Here is a 5,941-nt window from a genome sequence, read left to right on the forward strand (position 1 = left end):
GTGTAGGGAGGATTAATCACTTTGTAGTAATAGATCAGGAGGCTTTATACGCTTGCCAGTCCTTAGAGTGCTGTGATGGTGAGGGCCATTGACAGGCTTTATGTGCTAATTGCGCTGTGCCTGTTAGCTTAGTGTTCGGATATCCCTTGTGACTTAAACCTACTTTAAATCATTCTCTTTTTCAAAATGTATCAAACAATAGTTTTGCATGTTAAATGTCATTACCTCACTGTCTTTGCATGGTATCATTGAGTTTTGGGGCCCAGCAGTGGCTGCAATCACTTCATTTGCATCCCCTCCTAAGCCTAAATATGTTCTATAACAGATCGCCTTCATCAAGCTATATGGTTGGAGCTTATTTACAAAGCTTATATTTCTTTGTTAATGTCATAGCATGCACAATCTGCATCTACCCTGATCTACACTGCACAATCACGACTAGAGTGTGAAGCTTATCTCAAAGATTTTTGTTTCTTCATTGTCACAATGACTTAGCTAGCTATATTTCCCACATTTTTGTAACCACATCCTCTTGTCTCTAGGATTTTTTTTCCCATAATAATCCAGAATTTGATAGCTCTGTCTCAGCCTTGACTCTTCAGTGCAAGCTAAACCCCAAGCTGATCCAGATCAGCTGATTACCATGCTTTTCTGAAGTCCTTGGTGTTTACCAAACATTTCATGAACATTTATGTTTGTCTAACTTCTATTTGAACTTTTATTCTTTAAACATAGTATTTCATTGTTCATTAATTTGAGTAAGGCTAATGTTCATATTAATGATGGGACCAGGCAGTCCGTGTCAGTTTTCTGTGTATTCATTTTGATTTCCTCTTCTTTCGTATCAACATTTTTCTCTGCCTCAACTGGGCACCTTTTTCTTTCAAGCCCTTTTCTGATATATAATTGACGATATATAGGGTTCCCTAATGCCAAAGCACATCGAATATTAGCACACCAGCATACACACAAACACAAATATGTTGATTTCTGTCAATTAAACCCTATCAGCTGTTTGCCTCCTGCTAGACATATGGCCTATGTTAAATCGAAAGAGCCAATTGGAGCCAGCATTGAGAGGGGCATCGTTTTAATGGAACCCTGAGGGACAGGACCCACACCTGTGCAATAATAACATTAAAACATGCTCAACCCACTGGCCAGATGAGGACAGAGTTGTACTTCAAGTGTATGTTTGTGTGTGTGTGTATGTGCACCCAGTATTTTTTCTATGTAAGCTCATCAGGGATAGGAATATGGTCTTAAGACTGAAGTGATATCCAATCTGATGACATGGGCTGTACTGGTATGTTTTTTTGCTTTTGTTTTTGTTTTTGTGATACAACAAACATGTTCTTAATTCAGTACAGCACCAGGAGAAGTGCTACTCATTGTAAGCATTTCCTTGCTTATATATATATATATATATATATATATATATATATATATATATATATATATATATATATATATATGTATGTATACACATACACACACATACACACACATACACACACACACACACACACTCACACACACACACACACACACACACACACACACACACATGTATGTGTGTAAGCAAGGAAATACTCTTTTTTCCAATTTTAGAAAACATTACAGAGAAATGCCCCTGGCAGGGAGCATCAGACACTTGGTAAAACGAAGAGACAAATAAGTCTCAAAACTGGGTAAAAACCGTAAATCTTTTCAATTCCGTCTAAAATGAAAGAATTGTGTTTTATCTTGGTGAACACGCTGTTGTTAGAAGTTCCTGCACTGTTTTCAAGAGGACTATTTCAAATGCCATTTCAAGCAAAACTATATTAAACTCCTATGTGTGTTGTTTGAAGGGGTGGGGCTTTTTACAGAGTTAAAAGGAGGGGTGGCATGGGTCAGAGAGGTAGAGTGGCCATTGAGCAACTGATGGGTCACTGTTTCGATCATCACTTCCCCTAGTGACCATGTCAAAGTTTCCTGAGCAAGATGCTGAACCCCTAATTGCTCCTGATATATGATGGACTGGCGACCTGTTCCCTGGGTGTACCTCGCCTCTCACCCAATAAGCTCCAGCCCCCCCACAATCCTTAACAGATAAGCAGTATAGAAAATGGATGGATGGATGGATGTGTTCTATTTGACTATAAACCCATTGAATTTGATAATGCCTAAAAGACTGTGGCTAAATTGAAATTAAACTATTAAAAAAACCTTCCACCTGGTGAACAAGAGGTACATGCTATTCCCTAATTCATGTAAATAAGGAAAAAATAATTGATTGTCTTTTTTAAACTATTTAGATTTGCAGAGGAAATTGTCGGAAATCATGAAACACATTTAAATCATACTTATGTTAGCCAGAAGCTCGTTATATTCTGCAGCATTATGTTTTTGCATGCATGTGAGGAGGTTAAATAGCATACCCCTCCCCCGTCACCCCTATAACCACCATCCCCCCACAGTACCCCTCCACTCATCTGCTCGAGCTCTCCCCAGCTTCACATTGCTCACATCTCCAACACCACCAGATCTCCCCTTTTTCCTGCTTGCTCTTTACAAAAGTTTGGCTGTCAATCAGCCATAGCCTCAGGCAACAGGCACTGATGAAAAGACCCCTGAGACAAGGAGACCCAAATTAGATTTCAATAAGGATGTTGAATATTCATATCAGGAAACATCTAAAGGTAAATGCTTTTGATCTCATCACACAAATATCACTTGTGTGCATTCCCAGGTCCTGGCGCTCTGGTTCTACAGTGTTTTCTCCCCCAGCCTGGTCCGGCCCCGGCCCCGGCCTCAGCTCTGTCTCACTCCTCGGGGGATGCGCTGGAATAATGATGACAGAGCTACAAAGGAGAAAAAGAGCAATAATGAATGTTTATACTAAAGGGACCCAATAGAAAGGGCATCCACACTAAGTATTCAGTAATTAGTATTTAGCAGAAGTTGATCACTGAGTGCACACACACACACATACACACACACACACACACACACACACACACACACACACACACACATACTCATACACATTTAGGGCAGAATCACTGAGGCATAATTATTTGCTGTGTAAACTTTGGACATGGGAACCTCTCTTGACAGCAACAGTCACAACTCAGTTTCATTTCTCCTGTCAACATGTTAACTTTGTGTTTATAATTGAATTCACTCTTTCTCCCCCAAATGTCAACTACACTCATGGCATGAATGTTTATTTTTCTGACTATACCTGATTTTATATTACTCATGAGCTCTCTATAGAACCTGAGCTGTCACCTTGAATATTACACACAATGTGTTTCCTAACCTCAGTGTTAAAACTGCTCTTTTTATGTCTTACCTTGATGTGTATATTAACAGCGCTTATTACATATCGCTAAAAAGGCCATCATCCTCTGGATAGCCTGAAGAAATTGCCATCACTTCCATCTTAGTAGAAATGGAAATGTGTGGGGATAGGGAGGGTTTGTGATGAAGGTGGGCAGGGGGGTGGACTGCCTGAGGCTCTTAGCTCCACGGAGTCCTTTCCACTCAGGAACACACCACACCATGAAGTGAATCCCGAAATGAGACCAAAGGATGGGGACAGCATCTCTTCTTGATGCAGGAGGGGACCATCTAGCTAATAGTCCACGTCAAATTTCATCATCAATAATGTGTCAAGAGTGACCGTAATAGTCCCAGTCGCACAACTGTAGTTCATGATGCAAGGAGATAAGTCAGCTCCATCCTCAGTTAAGTTGATAAAAAAGCAGTTCTTGTCTTCCATTATACTTTTCTCTTGTTATTTCTTTTCCTCTGTGTTCCTCTCAACCCCCACCCCCACCCTTTCCTTACAACATGATGGTCAGTACATTGCCAGGCAATCTGGTCTGTGATGTTGTTCACACCACGACTGAGCCAAAAAAGAAAAAAAAATCTTTGAAAAGATATGATGACTTGTCCAGGTTGTCTGTTTCACTGGTCTCTTGGTCTTTTGGGTGAGAGCAGCCATGTAAGGTATGTGTGTGTGAAAGTGCATTTATGCGTGTATGTCAACCCACAGTATATGATAGTGTGTTTACCTCAGGCCCTGTGCTGCTGTGCTGTGATGCCGAGTGTCACCCTGCTCCAGCCAGAGCCCTGCAGCCAGAGTAACCAGCTGTGAAACTGACAGGTTTGTCTTCTGCACTCACCTACACTCTTTCTTCCACTGTGTGTGCGTGTGCACGCACACACACACACACACACACACACACACACACACACACACACACACACGCACACACACACACACACACACACAATAATACATTCAAACACACAAACACAATGATACATGCAAACACATACACAAAAACAGGCACACATACAGACACACACTATCATGGCCTGAGGTTTAAGCACACATGAACACACAAAACTGGCCCCCTCCACCCCCCCCCCCCCCCCACACACACATATCCACAGACCATCACACAAGCTGCAGGCAGTCTCTCTCATGCCAGCTACAAACATGCTGCAAAAGGAATATGCTTACAGAACTCCAATATATGATGGCTACTCATAACCTTAACACATTTTGTACGGTTTGATGGAGATAAGAAAACACAAACAGAGGATGCTGAAGTACAACCTGCTTGAATTTACTTTTTCCATCAAAATTCCTAATTGAGTCAGTAAACCATGCTGTCTTATTACTCTGTCCATCCATTTTCTATACTGCTTATCATGAGGGGGGGCTGGAGTCTATCGCAGCTGACATTGGGTGAGAGGCGGGGTACACACTGGACAGGTTGGCAGTCGGTCATAGGGCCATCAGGAGCAATTAGGGGCTCAGTATCTTGCTCAAGGATTCTTCAACATGGTCACTGGGGCAGTGAGAATTGAACCAGCTACCATTCAGTTGCTAGACAGCCACTCGACCTCTGAATCATGCTGCTACTCCTTATTAATCTGTAAAAAGCTAAATAGAGGTAATTAGATATTTTTCATAGTTACCGGATGACATAGAAATAAATTCCAACAAACAAACAAACAAACATGAAAATTACATTATGTTCAAAGGCATTTCAGGTGTCCTGCTCTTTCTTTGTATGTGTCTTTGTAAAAGCTTTTTTCTAACATGTTTTATAAAAAAAAATTATGAGAAGAAGAAAAGGTAATTTTGCAACATGTTTACATTTATAGTAGTTATTAAAATTGATCTTTCATTCTATGTTTTTTTTTTTGAAAGACAGACACATCTTCATGCTAATTTGTAATAATAAACTTTTTTTTCTAGATGGGGTCTTTTTTCCTTTAGTCTTTATTGACCAGTAATTCAGGTAAATGTAATTGGAAAGAACCTCTTGAAATAGTTTGACCTTCACAAATGAAGACATAGATATGTATGATTAAATCAATATGAGAGTGCATGTATGTTTGCATGGCAGCAAACACTATCTCCAAGCATGTTTATTGTGTATCATGTGGGTCAGTGAGGACATGCAACATTGCCACAAGCAACTGAACTTGTGGTCCATCCAGGAAAAGCTGATGAGGTACCCTCAGGAGTTTTAGCTTTCTATGGCACCCCCCCTCCCCCAACAGGCACACGCAAACACACACACACACACACACACACACACACACACACACACACACACACACACACGCACGCACGCACACACACACACACACACACACACACACACACACACGCAGACTTTGACACACAGTGGTGAATGATGCCATGTGTATCCAGGTGTCTGGCTGTGCTCTAGCACCCTACAGATGTCACAACGGAAGAAATCAGTGTTCTGACCACAAAGTCTGCAGGCAGCATGTGTGCACTACAGTGCCATGTTTGTGTAAATGAATATGTGTGTGTTAGTGCATCTGTGCATGTTTGTGTGTGTATACGTGTACTTGTGGGTGCTCATTCCTAGAGGGTGGGGGTGAGAAAAACAAGTGAGAAAAC

The sequence above is a fragment of the Aulostomus chinensis genome, chromosome 9 (genome assembly GCF_037954235.1).
Source record: "Aulostomus chinensis isolate RoL2024-O1b breed Wild chromosome 9, RoL_Achi_v1.0, whole genome shotgun sequence".
NCBI classification, from domain to species: domain Eukaryota; kingdom Metazoa; phylum Chordata; class Actinopteri; order Syngnathiformes; family Aulostomidae; genus Aulostomus; species Aulostomus chinensis.